At 42.5% G+C, this 24,621-nt stretch overlaps 1 long non-coding RNA gene across 2 annotated transcripts in view; it reads right to left on the bottom strand.

Moving 5' to 3' along the window:
• Nucleotides 1–3,385: 3,385 nt before the first annotated feature.
• The window catches only part of LOC311629714, a 105,227-nt gene continuing 83,991 nt past the window's right edge, over nucleotides 3,386–24,621 (bottom strand). For both annotated transcript variants that reach the window (XR_014796246.1, XR_014796247.1), the window contains one exon: nucleotides 3,386–3,447. This is a non-coding gene — a long non-coding RNA (uncharacterized lncRNA). The remainder of the gene's footprint in view (nucleotides 3,448–24,621) is intronic.

Genomic DNA, 24,621 nt, shown 5'->3' with positions numbered 1-24,621 from the left:
GCCTTCATGGATCTACTTACAGCTCTACCCATTATTAGTTTTGTGATTTGAAACAAATTTACATTAACAGTTTTCCAGCTGTAAAATGGGGATGATATCTACCCATAAGATTGTGAGAAGGGTTAAAGGGAAATAAAAGTGAAAGAGCCAACAGCTAACAGAGCAATTACTGTTACTACGACAACTACTAATAGAGGATATTCTTTGCCCTTGATTTACATCCCTTACTGGATGCCAGGATGTCAGAAATGTCCACTCATCATTATTTGATTTTTTCCGTTGATGGTGTCGCCACTGTGAGAAAGGTACCGGAATACCTTTCTCATGCCTACTCTGGCAGGACCAGCAAGTGGTTGCTTTCAGAGACTCAAGACTGAATGAAACAGGACAAGAACTGGGTGCTCCTCAAGGCCTCTCAGACAGAAGGGGCAGGAGACAGGCCATGCTGAGTCAGAGCACGAGCTTTATGGACTTTTGGTACCTGGAAGTGGGGACTTTTGGCCTACCTGCCTGAGTATAACTTTCTTCTTCACATTGTGGCCATGGGAAGGCCTCTTCTCCCTGCTAAGCAACCTCCCTTACAAAGCTGCCATGGGGACCACCCACAGGAGACATTCATTGTTTCCCAAACTCCAGTCACTACCACACCAGTGGCTTCCTTTCTGCTAAATTCACTTAAACACCCGAATTGTCACTCGTTTACTATTTTGTCATTGAATCAACTCCCTTCTTTACTCAAACAGCCTATTTGTTAAAGGAAACCACAGTTGATGCACATTGGCGCACATTGTAACATCTTCAAAAACAGCAAGCTTCTTACAGTCAATGATGTATTATGGCTTGTTAGTAGATTATTTTTCTGTCTAACTAGAATATGTAACAATAATGCTTTATAATCAGTAACATTTTATATTAAATATGCACTGTCACATCCCTTCTTTGAGTAGAAAACCAGGGTTGCTTATTAAAAATAGAAGGAACCATTTAAATACACATATTTTATTAAATTACAGTTTTATTTCATTTCCAAAATAATTGAATTTCAGCTGATGGGCTGCCCACAAATCTATTAGCATAAATCCTGCTCTTACTCTATTATAAAAGGGAAGTTTGGCAAGCAAGGAGGGTTAGCAATAACTTACTAGCACTAAACTGATAGGATCTTCATGCTACAATCTAGAATGTCATTCCATGTTAGCAACAGGCACACTATGCAGCACTTAAAACTACTTCCATTGGCAGCCAGTGTCTGCCTTTGAAAAGCACTGGGGAAAAGCAACGAGTGCCCCAGCAAACAAGACTTGCATCCTTGCTCTGGGAACTGGAGGCGATATACTTGCCATTCCTAGGAGGAGGGAGGAGTGCAGTGTTCTGGTTCCAATAGGAGGCAGAAATAGAATATTGGGGACCAAGTATAATTATAAGGAATATCAATCATGTTCTGTTAACCCTGATTGTTTTGCTCTGATTGAAGTAGGCACATTCTAACCTGGCTGGGAGTTGTATATGGGACCTGGGAGCTCACCTGGACATGCAGCCCATCCTCCCAATCAGGGATCTGCCATTATCAAGAAAAGATTAACAACCTTGTAGAAACCAGAGTTGAGAACTGCTGCTGTAGAGCCTAAGACCATTGGAAAACAGACATTTACATTATGATTCAAAACAGTAGCAAAATTACAGTTAAGGAGTAGCAACAAAAATAATTTTATGGCTGGGGATCACAACATGAGGATCTGTATTAAAGGGCTGTGGCATTAAAAAGGTTGAAAACCACTGTGGCCTAGGGCATCTGAGGCCAACCAAGCTGACCGCCCTGAAACAAGGCTCACACACCCTAATTGTTGATCCAGGTGGACTTTGCATAGGGATCGAGTCTCACCTCCCATTGTATGAATAGCAACAGAGGCCAGAAAGAGGCAGAAGCTAGACGGAATCACACCATGAGTAAGAGGCAGTGCCCTAACTAGAACAGGTTGCTTTCCTTTTTGTGGGCATACATCCTCCTCCTCCTTCCACCATGGTCTGCACTGCCCTTTACCTGACCTACTATCAATATAAAGCAATACCAAGGCCACTAAGAGAGAATTTCCATCCTTGAAGGAGCATATCTGTGTGTCTAAGGTGCTGCTCACCAGCCACAGGAGGTCAGAAAACTACCAGGAGGGCAATGAGCACCCTGCAGATAAGACAGAAGTGATAACAGTCCAAGGTGTCATCTCTCAAGATGATTTATTCCCTAGAAGATTAAGTGATAGAGAGTCAGGCCTGCAGGCTGCCTAGCATCTTTGCCCCAGAGAGGATGGGTGGCAGATGTAACAAAAGTGGTATCAAGGTGGGGGCATAAGCCATTTTATAAGAATTGTCTCATATTCCCAAAATATGTACTATTAATTCCTTTTTACAGATACTAAGAGACTCATAAAGGCCATGTTACTTGCCAAAATTCATAAAGCTAGTAAGGGGCTGAATAGGGGTTTCAACAGAGCATTCGTCCCCTTACACCCCCAGCGCAGGGCTTCCTTGTACACAAAGAAAATATGGAGGATCAGAGATGAGAGAGCTAAGCTTTGAAAGGGGTTGGGGTGAATCCAGGAGGATTTCATGTGTTTCTATCACCTGGCATAGATAGGTCTTTAATGAAGATTATGACTTCCACAGATGCATGGGAGGGAGGGCAGTTCAGGTGGGAGGGTGTACATATAGCAAAGGCATCCGGCTAGGACAGTAGAGCGAATGCTTGGTACACCATGCAGGTGGCTGGGTGGGAACTCGGTATGTGAAGGGGAATGAAGACAGGTCAGGGTGAAGAAGGCTCTGTATAGACCAAGGGAGGAGCCTGAATTTGCCCACTGTGGCAAAGAGTCCTTTAGGCACCACAGTGGGCAAGTTCAGGGAAGGATTTTAAAGTGAGGCCTGGCTACAGAGATTCCCCATGCTCCCCAGAGCCTCCCTGGCTAAAGGAGAGAGTGAGGAGGGAGGGAAAGAAGGAGGGAGGGAGGGAGGGAGGGCTCCAAAATGGGGCCAAACTGACTTGAATTTGAGTTCTAACCCTGCCATGAATTATCTGTAATCTTGGGCAAGAGGCTTATCTGAAAACAGCCTGGCATATAGGAAATGCTCAATATGAGTTACTAATGATAGTGAAAAAGATAATGATAACATTGAAGGTGGAGGAGGAGGCAGAGGAGGGAGATGGAAAGGAGGGGGAGGAGGAGGAGTGGGAAGAGGATGAGGGGGAGGAGGGGGAGGAGGGGGAAGGGGATATGTGATAGAGGGGAGGGTGGCTCCATGAGTCAGGACTTACTGAAGAATAAGGAGTCACTAAATCTGTCCAGCTAGTAGGATTCAAAGAAAAGTTCTGGAGACACCGTCAGGAATCTCCCCCGCCAAGACTCTTGCCTTTTGCTTTGTCTGTTTTGTAATCATTCTTGCAGCTTGCTGGATCTATAAAAAAAACAATTATTAACTTGTACTGAGGAACAACACATGCTAATCACCATGCTAGGTGCTAAAGGCCCTAAAATGTATTAGAACAGTCCCTGCCCTCAAAAAGTTTGCAGTCTAGTGTGTGTGTGTGTTGGGGGTGGGAGGGTAAGGAAGACAAGGGAGGTAGGAGACATAGACATATAAGCAATGACCTAGAGCCGAAAAGCTCACCATCCTGAGTGCCAGTTTGAGCTTCTAGTGAAGAGTGGGTGCTGGGGTTGGAGTGGGGAATGGGGGTGAGAGCACTTCTGGCTTCTGACAGGAGGAATCCAGGAAGAGGGCGCCGAGGCTTGGACTCCCTAAGCCTGAGAGACTAGAAAAACCAAGTCTGAGAGCAACTGGGCAACTGGGCAGCTCCGGAGTTCAGGAGGGAGGACATAACCAGTGATCCTGTCCATGTCTTAGAGGAAATTCACTCCAACTCTTTCCATCTCTGTCTCTCCTTTTCAGGATTCAAAGTTCTGAAGGTTCATTCTTTGGGTTCAGGAAGGCAGGATATCAAGATCCTCCATTGTATGAACAGGTTCATTTCCAGAGAGAAAATTCAGTCAGTGTTTCCAAACTTGGGGAAAAGATACAGATTACTAAAAGGAAGTAAACCCCAACTCTACCTGGAGCAGGTACAGCTAGTGCACCACCCAATCACCTCTGCTTTGGTTCAAAGAGAACCAAAGCTTAAAGCCCAGTTTAAAGTCTTCCTCCCTGCCCCAGACATCACTGCAACTAGGAGTAGATTCTAGAGTAAGACCCAGCTCTGGCCAAGGAGATGCAGGCAGAATCCAATGGGTGGAGCTCTGGGTAACCCCTTTGAAAGAAAATGCCCCCTTTGGTGGTTGGTTCTTTGACCCGAAGCTAGAGACCAGAGGGTAGAAGGAAGAAGCCTGGGTCCTCAATGACTTGGTAAAACTCTTACTTCATAGAGAGGCAGACTGACACTCAGGCAGTCAGACCCACATTACAATTAGTTACACAAGTGTCTGTGGTAGAGGGTTGGGAAGGGTTGTCTCCTTTCATTGGACTTAGCTATCAAATGACTCTATGCAAGAAGCCTCTCCTGACTCCAAGAATAAATGAAGATATCCCCATTTTATAGATTTGTGGTTCACCAGTCTTTTCCCTCTGGGCAGTTACCACAATTATGTGTGCCACTGTTTGTATAATGACTATGACCATTACCAGAGTCTGAGCTTTGCAAAGGTCCAGTAGCTATACCTAAGTCTATGTCTGTGTCTGTGTCTATATCTTTAGATCCATATCTACCTATCATCTGTCATCTGTCTGTCACTTATCTATCATGTATCTATCATCTACCTACCTATCATTTTCTATCTATCATCTATCTATCATCTATCTAGCACCTATCTAGCACCTATCTAGCACCTATCACCTATCTATCTATCTATCTATCTATCTATCTATCTATCTATCTAAATCATGGTATACTTCATGTCCCTCATAGTGCCTTATATATTATAGGTCCTCAAATCTTGGCTAAGTAAGTGAATGCACAGATGAGTGACTTGAATGAAAGCCTGAGATTCTACCTTTAGCTTCCTCTACCACCTTTATTTCTACTAAGAAAAGCAAGATATGAATAAACCACCTGGGGATTCCCAGTGCTTTATAAGAAGGCAGACACCTCTGAAGATTTGGGAGCTATGTGTTCTCTCTCTGGAGATTTCTTCTGAGTATCTTCTGGCTTTTTGGGGTGCACACAGGCCTGTCTGTTCTCCTTTTTAGCAGAGCATTGGTAGAGAAGAGGTCGGTCTTGCCTGATGTCTGGGTTTCCTTGGGGTGTGATCCTGGAGCCTCATGTTCCATGCTATTTCCCCAGTGGACCTTCTGACTGTCCCCAGCACCACTGTTTGGCCCTTGCCACAGCTCTGAGTCAGGACCACTGAGTAGCATGTGGACCAAAGCCACACCAAAGGCTGGGTTGCTGGGCCCACACAGAAGGTCCTCAGAGTCACAGCTCAGGAGGCACAGGCTCCTGCGCTGCTGCCGGCTCCCTGGTGGATCAGGTACTTTCCTGAAGAGAACACATCATTCAGCTCTTCCTGTGCTTTTACTGTAAACTCTTGGTTTATTACGCATCTAAGAGGAAGGACAGTGGGGAAGGAAAGAGACTGAGACAGACGCAGGGGAGGTTTGATCTGAAAGCAGCAGAGCAAATAACAACAGATTCTTATCTGTTCAGAATTATAGGGACAAGCCCCCATTACAGAGTGAAGACTGAGGCCCAGAAAGGTGAAGTGCTTCAGGAAGTGCCCAGGTCTAGAAGGGATAGAAACCCGAGGTTCTGATGCTCTGCCCAGGGCTCCTTGGCCACATCTGGACAGCTTCTCACTGAGACCTCTGTAGAATCCAGGCCTCCAGAGGAGGGGGACCCTTGATGCACTATGCACTGAACGCCAAGCTTGCTCGTGGCACAAAAGCGCATTCGGGTGGCATCCACTCCATGGCGGGCATCTGAGGAGACGCACAAACGAAAGAGCCTCAGACTCTACCCTCATAGGGCTCCCAGTCCCACTGGGCGGACAGAAACAAGTGCAGCTCAATCCAACCCCAGGCAGACGGAGGGTCAGAGTTGCCTAGAGGAAGGGTCGAAGGGTCAGAACGGGAACCTGCAAAGGTGTCCTGGTGCCGGGGTGAGCATGTGTGCACTGGAGGGAGGTCACTGCAAGTAGAGACCTGCATAGTAAAGACCTCGCAGTGGGGAAGTCCATGGTGACTCACCCTGTGCCAGAGCCTTACACTGTTTGTAGGGGACAGTTGCACAGGACGGATGCGGAAAGCAATTGCAACTGGCTCTGAAACCCCCGTAGCCTGGCCTTGTTCACATTCGAGTACTCAGTGCAGGCTGGGCCCAGAAGAGCCAGGTACCCAGTGAATGGCAAGAAGTCTAGCACTGATGTTGTCCTACCCAGCTGTGGCTAACCTACAAATCCCAAATATTTTTCCTCAGGTAGAGTAAGGTACAATGGAATGTATGCAGCTGGTTGTAAATTCTTGCTCTGCTGTTGATGAACTGTATGAGAGAACACTTACCAGGACATGGTGGGCACACCATGCATAAATAGTGGGTGCAGGAGATGTGTGCTTATCTGTATGCTCTTCCTTATTCCTGACATTCCTCTGATTCCACCCTGGGATATCCAATTTGTGGATGGCATGCTGGGTATAAAATGTTAATGAGGGATAGTGGGCAGCTGTGGCAAGCTTTCCCAAACATTCCTCCTAGGAATGCTCTCAGTGCGCATACCTTCACCCACACAGTCCTGGAGGAACCAGGCTCCCAGTCTGGGGGCCTCAGCCAGACACCTAGTTCTATGCCACGCCCAGGTTCTCCAAGATAAGGTGGAGATCCCCAAATGCTTATACCTCTGCCTCAAACAATCCCAGAGTTAAATAACCCCAATATATAAATTGGGTGTGAGCTGATTATCTTAATCTATGCTAATATCAAAGAGAGACATTTGAAAAATTGAGAGGTATTTTCCTAACACCATGCATTCTTCAGAAATATGTCTATCTCTACCACATCCTTTGGTCTTTACAACAATTTGGTGGGGTTCATTAGGCAAGCACAAGTATCTCACCTTTGCAGGTGGAGAAACTGGAGTAAAAAATGGAGCATTTTGCTCATGGTCTCAAAGCCTATGGTGACGTACTGGCTCAAAGGCAACTCAACTTTGACATCTGCCCACATCCCTGGGGATCGGTGTTCATATTAACTTCAGTTCATATTACATCCTGTCTCATGCCCCAGAGTTTACCCATCCCATCTCACTGCTGAGTGCATTTACTAGTAGTCATAAGATTATTAAAGAAACATGAGGGAAGAAAAAGTAGTAATAAAATCCTTTTCATTCATACTTCAGATTAGTACTTGATACAAATGACACATTCCTCACTCTGTATTAGTTTGTGCTACTCCTTCCTGAGACCAGGAGGGTCCCAACATCTCAGTCTTTGACTTCTTTGGGACCTTTCTGAAGCCAAAATGGTTCTGGGTTTTAGGACTTCTTAGAGGAGTAATACCTATAAGCCCACCATGAGACCTCCACAGGAGGAAGAAAAACATTTCTAACCTTGTTAAGTCACTGTTTCATACAACCAATTTAGTCTTTTTAAAAACTATTTAAATATATATTTTATTGATTGTAGAGAAAGAGGAAAGGAGGGGGCTAGAGAGACAGGCACGTTGATGAGAGTCACATTGATCCCTTGCATCCTGCATGCCCTACACTGGGAATCAAGACCCAGGCATGTGCCCTGACCAGAAATAGAACCCTGACCTCTTGGTTCATAGGTCGATGCTCAACTATTGAACCACACCAGCTGGGCACAACTAATTTAGTTGTAATACAGATGCTGAAAACAACTGCTAAGTCACAGGACAATTATATATCAGAGAGGGTTAGAGAGAACCCAAATTCACACAGCAACTTAGCATGACAGCTGGGTCTTTAACCCAGGGCTTCTAACTGTTTACCCTCCCATACCATTCACTGTACTCAGCTACCTCATCCAACTACAGAGAATATAAAAATACATTCCAGAGGCATGACACACACATGAACTATTTATTCTCCGTTTATCCCAGAGATCAGGATCTCTATTTGCTCATATAATTGGTGTTTTAATCTACTTCCTTAAAACCTCCAAGTGCAGTGTAAACAACTCATGATGCAACAGCAGTTCACTTGAGCAAGAAACAGCCAATAAATAAACTTACCAATGACATTGCTGGAGGCACCAAAACAATGAACTATAATCCTGATATTACTTTCTGCCTCTCTGCCCTATAAAATCCAGGTAAAGTGAGCTCATATCATTAACTCCACAGAAAAAGTAAAGCCAGTAAGATTTCTGCAGATTTCGAGGGTGGGTGACTAATTCTGCAAATTCCTTTTTTTCCACATTGCTACAGACAGACAAGAAACCCGTCCCTTCCTCAATTTCTACACATGCATACACACACGTGCGGCATCTCGCACAAGAACTGGTAAGGATAATATGCTTACTTGAAGATGTCCCTAGGAGAGAGGAAAGGGTTACACCCCAACCACTTCAAGTTGAACATTAGGTGTCTCTCCCTTGTGAAACTGTCCTTTGTGCCCTGTTATGAGGGAATCCCCATGGGATGGTTACCCCAGTCACCATCAGGCCACAGCAGCACCCCCTGCTTGGGAGCAGCCATTGGAGGGCAGACCCTGGTGTTACTGCAGCCCCATCCGCCCCCCTCAGCCAGCCACCTTAGTGACAACCTGCAGAACCTGCCTAAGGGGCTCTGGCATTACCTCCAGTACTCCTCAGTCATAGACCATCTCCCTGGATCCTCCTCCCCTCACTCCATTATATTTGCCTGATCGCTCCTCTTCCTCAATGATAGAGAGATAGAAACATCTCTTAGTGCATCTCATATTCTCAGCCTGGACCACAGCTGCCAACTTCCAATATTTTCTTTTGCTGGCGCTCTGGCAAAGCCCCTTGGGGCTCTCCTGCCACTCAGGATAACTCAGCATGTAATCTGTCCAAATCAGAAGGATCCCTTTAGAGACACATTTTGGTACCAGTTATTAAGGTAATTTAAAAGTTCATTAAGTTAGAAAGCAAACACAGACAGAACCTCCAGGTAGTTTTGTTCAGGGAGGGAGCTACATAAATAGACCTAGCTAAAGAGCTAAGGGGAGGGGATGCATGACTGGAGAAGAGAATTCTTGCCCTGCCATTTTACAACTCAAGAATTTGACTCTGACTTAATGTAACTTAATTTTAAAAATGAACTTTTCACCCAGGGCTCCATGGGAAAGCTGAGGAGAGAGGTGTCTCCTGCAATTTCCTTATGAATTATCTTGCCATTTTCCTACTTTCCGCCAGAGGATCATGAAAAGCTTAAGTTTCTAGAGAGGCATTTAATGAAGTGGAATAGTTTGAGTAACACACACCCACAATGCTATTCAATTGTGTACTGACTAGTTGAGAAATCATTTCAAACTTTCTCAAAAAAGAAAAAAGAAAAAAAAAAAAAGACCAATTGCTTTCAAACTGAAACCTTCAGAGGAAAATCTCTGCACGCTCTTTGTCTTCCTTTGCTCCACTATGGGCTATGTCTGCCAAAACTCTAGTCAAAAGCCAGGGGGTGAGCCCCAAGCCACAGGAACGCATCTGCTGAGACTTGAAACTAGGGAAACAGAGAAGTTATGACTCTCTAGACCAGTGGTTCTCAACCTTTCTAATGCCGCGACCCTTTAATATAGTACCTCATGTTGTGGTGAACCCCAACCATAAAATTATTTTCGTTGCTATTTCATAACTGTAATTTTGCTACTGTTAATGAATCGTAACGTAAATATCTGTGTTTTCCAATGGTCTTAGGCGACCACTGCTGTAGAGCCTAAGACCATCAGAAAACAATTTAGGATTGTGTCTTCCTTTTTTAAATATATTTTTATTGGTTTCAGAGAGAAAGAGAGAGGGGGAGAGATAAAAACATCAATGATGAAAGGGAATCATTGATCGGCTGCCTCCTGCATGCCCCACACTGGGGATCAAGCTCACAACCTGGACATGTGCCCTGACCAGGAATGGGACCATGAACTCCTAGTTCATAAATCGATGTTCAACCACTGAGCCATGCTGGCCAGGCAGATTTTTTTCTTTCTAATGGCCAAGTAGTATTCCATTGTGTGAATGCACAAGGATTTTTGTTTCCACTCATCTACTGATGAACACTTGGGCTACTTGCAAATCTTGGCTATTGTAAATAATACTGCAATGAATATAGTGGTGCATATATTCTTCTGAATCAGTGTTTTGGGTTTCTTAAGATATAGCCCAGAAGTGGAAATGGTAGGTCATAAGGCAGATCCATTTTTAAATTTTTTTTGAAACTCCATACTGTTTTCCATACTGGCTGCACCAATATACATTCCCACCAGCAGTGTACTAAGGTTTCCTTTGCTCCACATCCTCACCAACACTTGTTTGTTGACTTATTGATGATAGCCATTCTGACAGGTATGAGGTGATATCTCATTGTGGTTTCAATTTGCATTCATGTGATGATTAGTGGCATTGAGCATCTTGTCATATGACTATTGGCCATCTGTATGTCCTCTTTGGAGAAGAGTCTATTCAGGTCCTTTGCCTGCCTACAGCCTATTTTCAACCACATCTGTGTATAATGATATTGTTAGTTCAATTCCTACAAATCACTAATACCATTATTAAGTCCCACCTAGAACTCAACATCACATTAGGCAAAATGAGAGATCCTTGAGTGTGAGAATGAAAGAAAACTTCAGAGATTACTTAATCCTTTGTGGTTAAGAAATGTGAGGTCCAGAGAGAAAGGGACTTACCCATGGTCCCTCCTTCAATCTCTTTGCTGGCAAGGACACAGATCTCTATCTTTAATCACTACAAAGTCTGTTAGGACTCTGAAATTCAGGAAATAGAAGCTGAGCATTCCTCAGGATTCCCCTGCTGTGTATGACTCATGGGGAAAAACCCCTGGGGACAGCCAGCAACCAATGCTGCAGCTGTAAGAATGTAGTTTGCTAGTGCTTGTACCTCTCACCATTAAATAGAAACTGATCCCACCTAGACTGCTGACAAAAGAAAGTCAAAATGTCTTTGCAAGATTGTCAAGGTCTCCTCTTTTTGAAAAATAGAAAGCTTTGGCAAATCAAAGATGAAACTAAAACGTAAGTCAACTGACCCGTTCTAATAATTCTTAAACAAATAACCATTAGTAAATAGTTATTTATAAATAGTTATTGAACAGATAACCATAGTAAAACATAGAACGTTCTACAAGCGAATTAATCTAGAGCAGTGGTCAGCAAACTGCAGCCCGCGAGCCATATGAGGCTCTTTGGCCCCTTGAGTGTGGCTTTTCCACAAAATACCACATGCAGGCACACAGGTACAGTGCAATTGAAACTTCGTGGTGTGCAGTAGTCGGTTTTCGGTTCTCAAAAGAAATTTCAATTGTTGTACTGTTGATATTTGGCTCTGTTGACTAATGACTTTGCTGACCACTGATCTAGAGCATAGGGATGGAAGGGGAGGCTCATATGCTTTAATGATGCTTATATCTTCTCAGCCATACATCCCAAGAGATTCACTGGAGTCATCTCTAGGTGGCAGAGTTGTGGGTGGTTCCTAATAATTTTGTTACCAGTTTTTGAGTATGTTCCAATGTTTCAACATCAAAATATTTTTCATTTGTGTAATAAAAAGTAAAATGGTAATGATAGTAATATGTTGTGACAGTAGCTGAAGATTAGGCCAGTGAATGAAGTGATGAAGGGGAAAGACTTAATGACAACATAATCCCAGTGGTCCTTGGGGTCATAAATATGTCACACACAAGCCTCACTACCAGTTTATTCTGTCTCAAGTCTCAAGGTCATTTTTCTTTTTGATATTCTATGACTACATCTTGAAGCAGGACTTGCAACTGAATGAAGGGTATTCCTCATTGCTAAGATAAGCACATAAAAAGAGATTAATAGCTATAATATGTTATGACATCATGCAAATCAACAAGAAACAGACAGCTGGCCCATTTGGAATATTGTAATAGGATATAAGCAGTCCATCTTCAGAAGAGGAAGCCTCAAAAGCTAGCAAGCTTATGAAGAGATAGTAGAAATACCAACAATTAGAGAAATGCATTGTCTTTGATGAAGGGAAAAAACAAACATTTATCAGGATTGAAAATACGTCTGAAATAATAACAAACTTTGAGAAAACTAGTACAAGTAACACAAGAGCACCTCTTTGGCCTCCCCTCCTCCCACGCTCCCTGTGTGTCTACACTTTCCATGACAAAAATACTGAACTGCACGTAGTTCCACAAACTCAGCACGCTGCTTCACTATTGTACTTGATGTTCCTTCTCCCACCCTTCTCGTCTAGTTCTGAGGGATGAGCACTGCATCTTACTCACCAATGAATCATCAGAGCTTAGAGCTTGCTCTTTGGTGCTAAGTAGATACCTGGTAATATTGACTTAAACTCAGTTTGGACACCATCAACACATTTTCCCTGCATCCTTTCCAAATCTTTTTGTGTACTACAGGTGGTTGAGTACCTTCTAAATCCCAACGCTATACTACTACCTAGAAGGCACACATTGAAGGTCAAGATCCTGGGAGCTTGTACGGGAAGAGGGTGGGTTATAAAAGTTCCAGGTGCTGGCTTTTCTTTAATTCTCCCACCCATTTTCTATAAGGTACCCTTTCTTCCAGATGCACCTGATGTCCACTAGCCCAGAGTGCCTCTGATTTGCTCTCTAAAGGGTAAACCTCCAGCTACATGCCAGGGAGTAGGAAGAGATGTCACCTGTCGTGGCTGGTTGGGGTGATCTAGTGGTTTTATATACACATATATATTTTTTTAATTGATTTTTTTACAGAGAGGAAGGGAGATGGATAGAGAGTTAGAAACATCAATGAGAGAGAAACATCAATCAGCTGCCTTCTGCACACCCCCTATTGGGGATGTGCCTGCAACTAAGGTACATGCCATTGACCGGAATCGAATCCGGGACCCCTCAGTCCACAGGCCAACACTCCATCCACTAAGCCAAACCAGCCAGGGCTCTAGCGGTCTTTTGCTTTTACAGATTTTCAACCAGTGCTCCTCTTTTTTATCCAAATTCACCTTGTTCAGAAGCTCTAGAATCCATAACCTTTTTGGGGCTCTAGGGTAGAAATCTCTTTGCTCCCCTGTTTCTGCCAGCTAATCAATCAGTATTCTTGGGTCCGCTAACACCAGTTGTCCAACTGCTTTCCAGCTTTCAGTATTGTCATCCCTTCTTTTCTTTTTGGCAGCCATAAATGCTACCAAAAGTTCAGTCACTATCACTTTATTGGCACTACAGGAGAGAACATGGATAAATGTGAGTTCAATCTATCATCTTCAATCAAAAGCTATCCATTTTCAAATAATTTAAATGGTTAAAAAATGTTTTGTTTAGTCTGAGGCATAATGGGCCACTTGGTAAGATCCACCTCCCATTCTTGTTTTGAAACAATAGATCTTCAGATTATAGAGAATACCTTCATTCCCCCCCCCCCCCCTACACTATTATTCCTTCCCTTTTTAGGATAGAAACAAGCCCTGATCCAATATTCATTACACCAAGTAAATGCAAAAAATGGTTGGGGGAGATGGGTGACTCAAAAGAACTAATACTGATATAGATCAGCAATTCCTGATGTGTGTTTCTGAACTAGCAGCTACTGGGACCTTTCTGAAGTGCACTCTCAAGCCCCACCCTAGACCTACTTACTGGGTCACAAGCTCTGGGGTTGGCACTCAGCCATCTGTGTTTTAACAAGGAGATTCTTACTCAACTTTGAGAATATGGGCCTAAGACAAACTATGGCCAAAGGCGCAGGAAAATAAGGAACAAGTCTGGCCTTCTCGCCAGCCTGGCCCCCACTGGCTGCCAGCTCCTCACCCAGCCTAGCCTGCAGGCTATGCCCTCAGCCTGGCTCTGGGAGGCCATGGATTGGTAGCGGTAGACTGCTGGTACAGAGCAGAACCACACAGTTGTATTATAGCGTGCTTTTGTACAGTAGTTAAGGTTGCCCAGAACCAAACCAGAGAGGGTCGGACCTGTATTATCACCATTTGTCCACCATCCAGAACTGAAATATCATTGCTGACATGTACACGTAAGGAACTGTTTGACATTGAAATTGGGACTTGAAAGAACTGTTGGCCCAGAAAGAAATTCACTAGACTGATTTATTTGCCTCTCAACATAACCATTATTGCTTGTCTCACTTTTGGTTCTTATAAGTGTATTTCTAGTATCACATGATCTCACTCATCTAGGAGAAATAATGAACAATATAAACTGATGAACAAAAACAGACCTGGAGACAGGGAAGAATCAATCCGAGAGAAGGTAGGATAAGGGGGAGAGATCAACCAAAGGACTTGTATGCATGCATATAAGCCTAACCAGTGGTCACGGGGGGAAGGGTTTGGGATGGGAATGGTGGGATGAGGACAAATATGTGATACCTTAATCAATAAAGAAATTTAAAAGAAAAAAAAAAGAATCAAAGTCACACGTCTGATGCAAGGTACTATTTTTTTTGAATATTGAATGTGAAGATATTCATGTACCAATAAGTGGCTAATATAGTATATTCCTGTTAATGTCTAAAAGAAAAAGAACAGACTGAGTAGAAGGCAACTTACTGAATCTGTTTCCAGAAGTATAAAAGTATGCAAATTTTAAAAATGTACTTGATGGGAAAAAATGTACTTGATGTAAATTATTTAAAATGCACACACTATTTTTTAATTTTCTTTGTTTTGTTTGAAAGATGTAGTCCAGTGTAGTGATTGGAAACATAGACTCTGGAGTCCAGATCCCAATCCTGGCAAACTTACCAGCAAAGTGACCTGTAGCCTATTGCTTTAACCTCTCTGTAGTTCAGTCTTTTCCTAGAGAATAATTAAACATATCACACTTGGCTATTACAATAATTAAGTAAGTAGTTTGTTTAAGGTATTTAAAACACTGTCCAGTACCTAGTGTTTAGAAGTATTGATGGGGATGGTGGTTATTATGTCAAGATTAGCTAACTTGTATAAAAACACAAGTGTCATTGACTTTTTTTAATAATGAAATATGAGAATGACTTTTCCTTCTTAATATATCTAGCTGAAAACTTCGATGACAAAGGATAAAAGGACAGTCATCTTCTGCTTTCTCCCTGTACATCTTTATTTTTTTTGTACATCTTTGTTTTTATTCTTCTTGTGTGTTTTGCTCATACTGTACTTTTTGGCAGAGAATATTAACAGTGCATTTTTCTCAAATAGAACAAACAAAAACAGCATTCTACAATGTTATATTCAGTCTATATGTAATAATCAGCTATGTACCTTCTTTCAGGCTAATTACATATCTACACCTCTATTCATATAATTTGTATATGCCAGGGTCCAGGATTTACATAATAATTGGAGAAAATTTTTCTCAACTATTAATACATGTGTGTCTCTTAAGTTTATTAATGACATTACTTGTGTGCCAATTTAGATCTCATTTGCCTGTGTTTATTCATAATATTTCTTAGCAAAATCATATGTATACTTGAATTCTGCAAAAGTATGTGAATTGCATTAGTTCTGCATTTTTAACAAGGTTTTATATAAAAACATGGTTTTCAATCAACAGCAAACCTGGACACTGTGATGTAGCCTTACTGTGCTACTTATGAAGGAGTGATTATAAACTAGAGTCCACTCAGTGTCACTCAAGCACATAAGATGATTAATGTGGTTAATCGTCCTACTAGAGAAAGAAAACTAACTTCAAGTGGGGCTGTGTTGAAAATGACTTCTTTCTATTCGTTCATTAGTCTCGTGGCTGTACTTGCTCTCTCTACATTCTGTCCATGAGCATCTATACTAGAGAGCTGACCCAGATCTACCGCATCCTCTCCATTGGGTATCCTTGGTGCTACTCATCACTACAGGCTTGAAACAGCTTTGCACCAAGCATATGGCTGGTAGCCTTCTGAATAACTCTGCTCTCTGAAGCTAATGTTTTTAAGGTTTTTTTCACCTCGAGGCAATTTACAACAAATATGATGACTCTCTCACCTCTCACCCATGGTTTAATTTCATTCCAACCTTAGAAAATACAGAGGGATACACCCCAAAGGAAAATTTCGACATTGATACTTGAGTTACTATGATTCAGAAACGTTTCTAAGAAGTTTCCGAGAAGAGTTGAAAAGTCATAACCTTTTCTCACCTCTGACCCAACTTGCTCAGAGTGCCACTAAGATCCAAAATGAAAATAATGATTTCAATTGTGAGGGCCTACTGTGTGCCCAGGAATGCACAAATCTTTTACATGTGTTTTGGCAATTCACCAAAAGTAAATTTATTTGGCCTGTGTTAGCCTTTGAGTTTGGTTTGCAATATTCCTGAGTTTTATCCTTCTTTTAGATATGAACAAGCTAGGACTCAGAGGAACAGTGTGACCAAAGCCACACAGCTAGTAAGTCAAGATTAAATCCGCATCTGTCTGCCTGCAGCATTCAGGATCTTGATTACCTGGCTCCCGGAGCACACAGAGCTATGCTTCAGATAAACTATTTCCCTGTTCAGACAGGACTGGGTCATTCCAAAAGCTATTTAGGGTTTTTTCTGCCCAGAATACACTTTTAACCTCCTTCATACCTAGTCTTATCTGCTAACAAGTCACTGCATTTCCTTTGAGACCCAGTATAGCATCACCCCCTCTATGAAGCCTTCCCTGCCCCCCAAATGTGCAAACTCTAATGCTTACATCCATTAGCCCATGCTGTGTCCTTTAAACATCTGCCAATTTTGTGTGTTTATTCTCCTTAGTACTTCCCTCCTTCTCTCTCCCTCCCTCCCTCCCTCCTCTCTCTCTCACTCTCTCTCTCCCCCTCCCTTCTTCTTCCTCTCCCTCTCTTCCTCTCTCTCCCTCCTTTCCTCCCTCCCTCCTTTGTCTCTCTCTGCTCCTCTTTCTTTCCTCTCTCTCCTTTAAATGCCTATAATATAGACCTGAACTCCTGCATATAATACTTTCATCTGTTGTAATATATGATTCAGATATAAATAATGTTTTTTTAATTTCAGAATCCAGTGGATGGAACATGTTTGTAATGTCTAAAAATAGCATCCAAAACACAAACACCCACAACTCTCTCCCTTGAATTAACAGCATACAGTAAATGTATTTTTTGATGAGTCAGTGACTAGCAATAGGAAAAAAATTATATAATCCTGTTCAATGGGGGGAATGAACATGATATCAGCATCTATTAAATACTAGCAATACATTAATCATATAAGCACAATAATTAATCATATATGTAATACCTAATAATCATTAACAATATATTATTCATCATGTATAAATAGACATGTATATACTCTGTCTTCCCATCTGCACTTTAGGGAGACAACTTAGGCTCAGAGAAGTTAGGTGACTGTTCCACTATCATTCAGTAAGAAAGAGGAATGGGTGGGATTCAAACACAAGACCCATGCTTTCTTGTTAGATTAAACATTCTCGTCCATGAAATAAAAGAGGCTGTATTGGGAGGGAAAAGGAAGAGGAAATGCCCCTCATGAAAAACACAAGCCTCGGGTTAAGGAACCCTTTTTCAAGAATAGCAAGGTTACCCAGCCAAGGTTTTGCAATCACAGGCACAGAGCTTGCATGCTGACACTTCCTATGATTCAGCTCTGCCGTCTTACTCTGCTCTTTATGAAATTCAACCACATTTTAGAAAAGGAAACAATAGCACACTGATCATTTCTGTTTAAAATCTGATAATTTAAAACGAAGATGAAAACAAATGGGATGACATAGATTTTTATCTCACCCTCTAGTCACAGAAATGTTGAGTGTGAAAAACTCTTAATTCCAAATTCCAGAAACAAAACTTTTCTTTAGCTGGTTCTGGAGGTTTCTCATATTGTTTCACAACCTACACAGCCCATGCCCCTACGCTCAAGGCGTCTGCTTCCTCTTCCTTCCTCAGTGCATGCCATGAACCCTCAGTGTGCCTCAGGGAAGGGGCCCATGGGGGAGGTGCCCAGGAGTCCTTCCCTGCATGGGGCATTTCTGAAGATCTCTAATTCCCATCTCCCCATGATTCCCTCAGGCTGCTCTGGGCTAAGCAAGTGTGAGAGAGTAACCAGGCAGGATGTCAGCCCTGGTTCTGAGAGTTGCTATGTGGCCATTGTTTGCTCTGGCTTGAACTGTAGCAGCAGGCAGGATGGAAAGTGTAAGTAAAGAAAGTACAGCTGATGCTCTGGGGGAAGTCGTCAGAGTGAAAGCAGGCGGGCTCTGTGGCAGACCTCAGCTCTGGCCAAAGCCAAGTTGGCCTGCTGAAGCTGCCATGTCTACCCAGGTTTCCAGGTCCTGCCTCCTGTCCAGACTTCTGCAAGTCTTGTGACATCAGCATCCTTCTCTCAGACCTCATCAGCTTTCTGCTGCACTGCTCTTCTTCATTGTTAAGTCGTCCCCATCACATTAAATGGGAGCTTTCCTAAGGCCAGTCCTATGCCTCCGTTCTCCTGGGCTGTATTTGGAGGAGTCTGAGAGTTAGTCCACTGTTGTGATGGAACCTGAAAACAGACTTAGACAGATCTGACTTCCAATCCTGGAGTGGTCTATTGCCATCTATGTGACTTATGCAATAAGAATCTTTCTTCGTGTCATTTTCTCCTTTGACTTCTCTAGGGGAATGACGTACTGACCTATGTTTTCATTCCTTACCTCTAGTTTAGTCAGCTGCCTGCTACATCTTTCCACTTGGATGCTCCTTTATTGCCTCAAATATGACAAATAAAATTATCTATTCTTCTCCTTCCCCCTACAAATCATTTTCATGGTCCTTTCTTTCTGCTAATGGAACCACCAGTTATTAATATTCATTTTTAAAAATATTTTTATTGATTTCAGAGAGAAAGGGAGAGAGAGAAAGACACATCAATGATGATAGAGGATCACTGACTAACTGCCTCCTGCACACCCTCACCAAGGACTGAGTCCACAACCCAGGTAGGTATCCTGACCAGGAATGGAACCGTGCCCTTCTTGTTCACAGATTGATGCTCAACCACTGAACCACGCCAGCCAGGTTGAGGTTCACTTTTAACTCCCCATACTGAATGCCCAAATCAGAACATAAACGCTATGATTCTTCCTCCACAGCTCTCTGCAGTCCAGCTCCTTCTTCCTCACGGGTTCCTGTTAGTTCATGTCATTTTATTCCCTTACATGTGTACTCCCTTCAAACCAGCCTTTTATTATCACAGCCAGAAAAATACTCTTCATTGACACAGGTTTGGCTCAATGGATAGAGTGTCAGCCTGCGGACTCAAGGGTCCCAGGTTCGATTCCAGTCAAGAGCATGTGCCTTGGTTGTGGGCACACACCTAGTAGGGAGTGTGCAGGGGGCAGCTGATCAATGTTCCTCTCTCATCGATGTTTCTAACTTTCTGTCCCTCTTTCTTCCTCTCTGTAAAAAAATCAATAAAATATATTTTTTAAAAACTTCTGCCCTGAGGAGAACAAGATTTCCAATAAATAAATAAATAAATAAATAAATAAATAAATAAATAAATAAATCTTAAAAAAAAAAAAAAAATACTCCTCACCTACCACCTTCCAGCATCACAGAAAACCCTCCACAGCCTTCCAGCTCCTTGGTCCAGTGCTCAAGGCTCTTCATCACCTGGGCTCAGCTTCTCCCAGCATCATCTCCCTGAGCTCCCACTGAGGCCTCTGCTCCAGTTAAGCCATTCCACTCGACACAACTCATCCCATTCACTAAACATCTATAGCAGGCCCACTTGAGCCAGGCCTTAGGGATCCAGTAGGTGAATAAACAGACACAGCCTCTCCAAGGTGGAGGAAGCAGGCTTTATAGACAATAGTGCATATATATAATGCAAACTGTGGATTCCTGGGGAAACAGAGCAAGCTGAGCACAGCATTTATATTGTCTCCAAATGACCAAAGAAATATCTAAGGTGTAGTGGTCAACAAATGACATAATCAAATTTTGGTGGACGGGGTATAGATAGATGAGCAATGGTCAACTTAGCAGAGTGGATAAAACATAACTTAAAGTGTGTGGGAGGTGAATGCTGAACATAATCATGCACCCTGCAGAAATCCTGCAAGGTGAGGTGGGGACACCTGCAGTTCGCAGAAGCAAGAGGCAGGGTGGGAGGCTGTGCATCTGCATACAGGAAGAGTTAAACCTTTAGATGCCCCTTTGGCCCCACGGAACCTGACAGCCACCTTACAAGCAAAAGACAGAAGAGCTGGTATCTGGAGAAACTGTTAAAGAAGTCCCAGACTCACATACAACAGGCACAGAGCATGTGTTAAAAGGATCACACTGAGATGGCATTTCAGGAGATGATCCTAAAAGCTCCTAGATGGGGGAGGGGAAGAGAAAAAGATTACATATAAACTAATGGGATCAGATTGCAATCAGATTTCTACTTGGCATGCTAGAAGTTGGAAAACATTGGAGAAGGCCTTCAAACTTCTAAGGAAAGCTTGAATATAAAACTTTACACAGCTACCTTATCAACGAAAATAAAGAAAACATAGAGACATTTTCAGACAAAGGAAGATTCACAAAGTTCACCTCCATACACAACCTTTTTTTTTTTAGGAAGTAACTTAAGAATGTCCTCCAGCTAAGCAAAGAAAGAGGAAGATGCAGAGATTTAAGAAACTAGGAGTCCAAAATTGGAAAGCAGGGTGAGGAAATCCCAGGATGCAGGCAGGGTGGGGCAGTATAGACAGCAGCGGAGGGTGGAGGTTTAAGGCAAGGGCTGCAAGAAAAAAAAAAAAAATGACAGGAATTAATATCTGATATATGTTGTCATTTAGAAGAGGGGTTGGCAAACTCCAGCCCATATCCAATCCTGCCTGCTACTTAGTTTTGCAAATAAAGTTTTATTGAAACAGCCACATTCATTTACATATTGTCTGCAGCTCAGTTACACATTGCCCTTAACTGTGTTCCTTCTATAATAGCTAAGTAGTTGTGACAGAGACTGAAAAGTGTCAGATTTTTACTATGTTATTTTTTTCATGGTTTGTCAACCCCTGATTTAAAAAGGAAAAAAAAAAACTACTGATCTGATAGAATGGGTAAAAAAGATAACAAAGGGGAAAATAACCAACTGGGGATAAAGAAGCAATTGGTAACTCAGGAAATATAAGGTGTATCAGAAAAAAAATTATCTTAAAACACTATTTGGACGCTGCAATGAAGAATATTTGCATGATCATAAAAATAGAAACACCAATTCCAATTTACCCCAAAAGTATGGTATAAATATTAAGAGAAATTAGATCTAAAAAAGCTCTAAATTTTCATCTACTATAGCAGAAAGTCAGTGGAAGCCTAATGATGATAAATCAGTAGATAATGTGGACGAAAGGGGCCACATGCTAACCTGACAAGCTCAGGGGAGGCCTGCATGGCAGTCTTGCAAACTCAGAGACATAAAGTCATTACAAAGGATGATGCTCTGAAATTAAACTTTAACTAAAAGCAGTTATGGTGTGCAGTTACGTTCTAGGCCAGTTCCTCACTAACAACGTCAATCTTTACCTTAACTGAGCCTATCTGTCTTTTTGCATCTATGACAACATACCCTTGAAATGTCTGGGTAACCTGTAATTTCCCTTTTTCTGGACCCCCTAGGGCACAACCAAATGTGCTGGGCACTAGGACAGATACCACAAATTCCTTCATTATCATGTTCATTGTTCCTGGGCCCACCGAAGTATGTGTCTATCATTTTAATTTTTACCCAATCCCAGGGGTTCCCTCCCCCACCCCTGCTTTGCTTTCTCCCGCTTCTCTAATCTATCACCAATGGATTTCATGTAACCCCCCTCCATCCCTTCCTTTGATTGCAATGTATAAATACAGATGTAACCCACCATTCTCTGGAACATTATCTCAATTCCTTGAAGTCCTGCTTCTCAGCTTATGTTGACAGTTTGGCTCAAATAAACTCACAAAAATTCTTTACAAGTTTCAATGGTTTTTATGCTAACAATAACAATATAAGCATAATTGCTAGAAATATAAAGGCATGTGCAGTAAGAAATAATTAAAAGAGATAAAAAGTGACTTGTCTGGTGAGCAGGACCAAGTGAGGTAGAGATTCGTACACAGGGCACTCTTTTCATTATAAACCTTTCTATGCTTTTTAAAAAATATACTAGAGGCCTAGAGCTCAAAAATTCGTGCACTCAGGGGGATCCCTAAGCCTGGCCTGCACCCTCTCACAGTCCGGGAGCCCTAAGGGGAGAGGCTCCCACCACTGGTGCTGCATTTGCAGCCATCAGCCCAGCTTGTGACTGAGCAGAGCTCTCGCTGTGGGAGCATACTGACCACCATGGGGCAGCTCCCGCATTGAGCGCCTGCCCCGTTAGTCAGTGCGCATCCTAGCGACCAGTTGTTCAGCTGTTAGGGTCAATTTGCGTATTATCCTTTTATTATATAGGATATGTATACATAATGTTTGATAAAGTGGCAATTAATTTTCAAAAATACACCATCTCGAAACCTACAAATTCAGTAGGTGTGATGAAGCTCCAAAACAAGACACCATGAAAAAGAATAGTGGAGGTTGATAGACTATAAATTCACCCCAGAGAAGTGGGTTCTGTAGAGATGGCATTTGAACTGAGAACCTGAAAGCTGGCCAGCCAGTTTGGAGGAAGGAACCTCCCAGATAGGACTAGCCTGTGGAGAGGCCCAGGGGTGAGATAAAGCATGATGTCTTGAAGGACTTGAATTGGATGGGGTTGGCTGAATGAGAAAGTGTGGCTATCGAAGTTCAGGACCAAACTAGCCAAGACAGTAAGAAAGAGACCATATGTTATCCTGAAGCATCCCAAAGACACTGCTGAATACTGGCTAATGATACCAACAGAATGACATGAATGTGTCATAAGACTGTGACCAACATTTGGAGCACCTTTCTTCCTTTCATGATTTTTGCATAAAAACACTGATATCCACAACCTACCATGAAAGATATTGTACAGTTAGAGAGCTCAGCCAGACTTAACTGTCTCCTTCAAGATGCTGTGTCAAACTCATCTCTAAACAGCAAGGGGACCTCCCAATGTCCTTGCCAGCTTTAAACGTGACTGCCTTATTACGTTGTAACTAGAGGACCAATGCACGGAGATTCATGCAAAAATGTGCCTTCCTTCCCCTGGCTGCTGGCACCATCTTTCTGCTCCACACTGGAGCTGCCTTTCCACCTTCCCACGCTGTCCAGAGGCCCAGAGCAGCTGGGGTGGTAAGTAATGCCTCCCCGTCCCCTGCCCATATATGCAAATTAACCTGCCATCTTTGTTGGGTTAATTTTCATAGTTACTCCTGATTGGCTGGTGGGCGTCATGAATATATGGTCAATTAGCATGTTACTCTTTTATTAGGAAGATAACGGTATATGGCGTCAAGAGGGTACTAGACTTATCCAGGGGATCATTCCTTAAGTTATGTAAATATCTAACTACTATGCTGTATGCCTAAATATAATAGTGAATGTCAACTGTAATGGGGTGGGTGGGGAAGGGGGGAAAACACCTGCCTTTCTCAAGTAAACCCTGGCTCCAACCCTGACTATGTTATCTCCTTAGCCCCGCACGCAGGAATTTTGGGTGCAGGATTCCCTTCAATCTCTTCTCATCTCTCCTTGACCAAATCCAAAGTCTTAATCTTCTCCATCACTTGATTGATTTTCTAAGTGCCCTGTTCTTCATTGCCTCATCATTCTGTTCCAGATGTCTTAAAACAGACTTGGATCTTTTATTATTATTGTCATTCTTTCTTTAAGCATATATTTTTATTGATTTCAGAGAGGAAGGGAGAGCAAGAAACATCAATGATGAGAGAATCATTGATCAGCTGCCTCTTGCTTGCTCCCTACAAGGGATCTAGCCCACAACCCAGGCATGTGCCCTGACCAGAAATGGAACTTTGACCTCCTGGTGCATAGGTCAGTTCTTAGCCACTGAGACACATCAGCTGGCCCAGACTTGGATCTTTCAAGGGAGGACCCAATAAATTCCCTCTCCCTCTCTCCAGGAGGAATCGGCCCCAGGGAGAGATTTTCCCGACTTCAGAGAGCAAGCTGAAGGCAGGATCAGAGTCACAAACAGACTGCATCACTCTTGGTTTGTGAGGTCTTCCTTTTAAGAAACTTCAGACAAAAAAATCTATACACACCTGTGAACAGGAGCCTGAGATTATGAATTTCCTCTTTTCCCCTCTATTAATAGAGGATTTTTCCTCTTTTAGAGAAATAGCAATTAATATCTAAAAGAATGTGTTTCATTTTACAGTGCATGCTCTTGGGTTAAAGTAACACCCAGATGTAATTATTTTTGTGAAATAGCACTTATGTCTCTGCATATTAACTCTTGCTTCCTTTCAAACAGCAGGCAATCTATGTATTACTGCTGCTGGCCTTTTCTTATAAAAATTACTAAAGAATAATTACAAATTAATTTTATTGCACTAGGACGAGGCAGCACTGCAT

Source organism: Pipistrellus hanaki, assembly GCF_964339955.1.
Source record: "Pipistrellus hanaki genome assembly, chromosome: 11".
NCBI classification, from domain to species: Eukaryota; Metazoa; Chordata; class Mammalia; order Chiroptera; family Vespertilionidae; genus Pipistrellus; species Pipistrellus hanaki.
The sequence above is the reverse complement of the archived record's forward strand: the minus strand, read 5'-3'. Positions and strand labels throughout refer to the sequence as shown.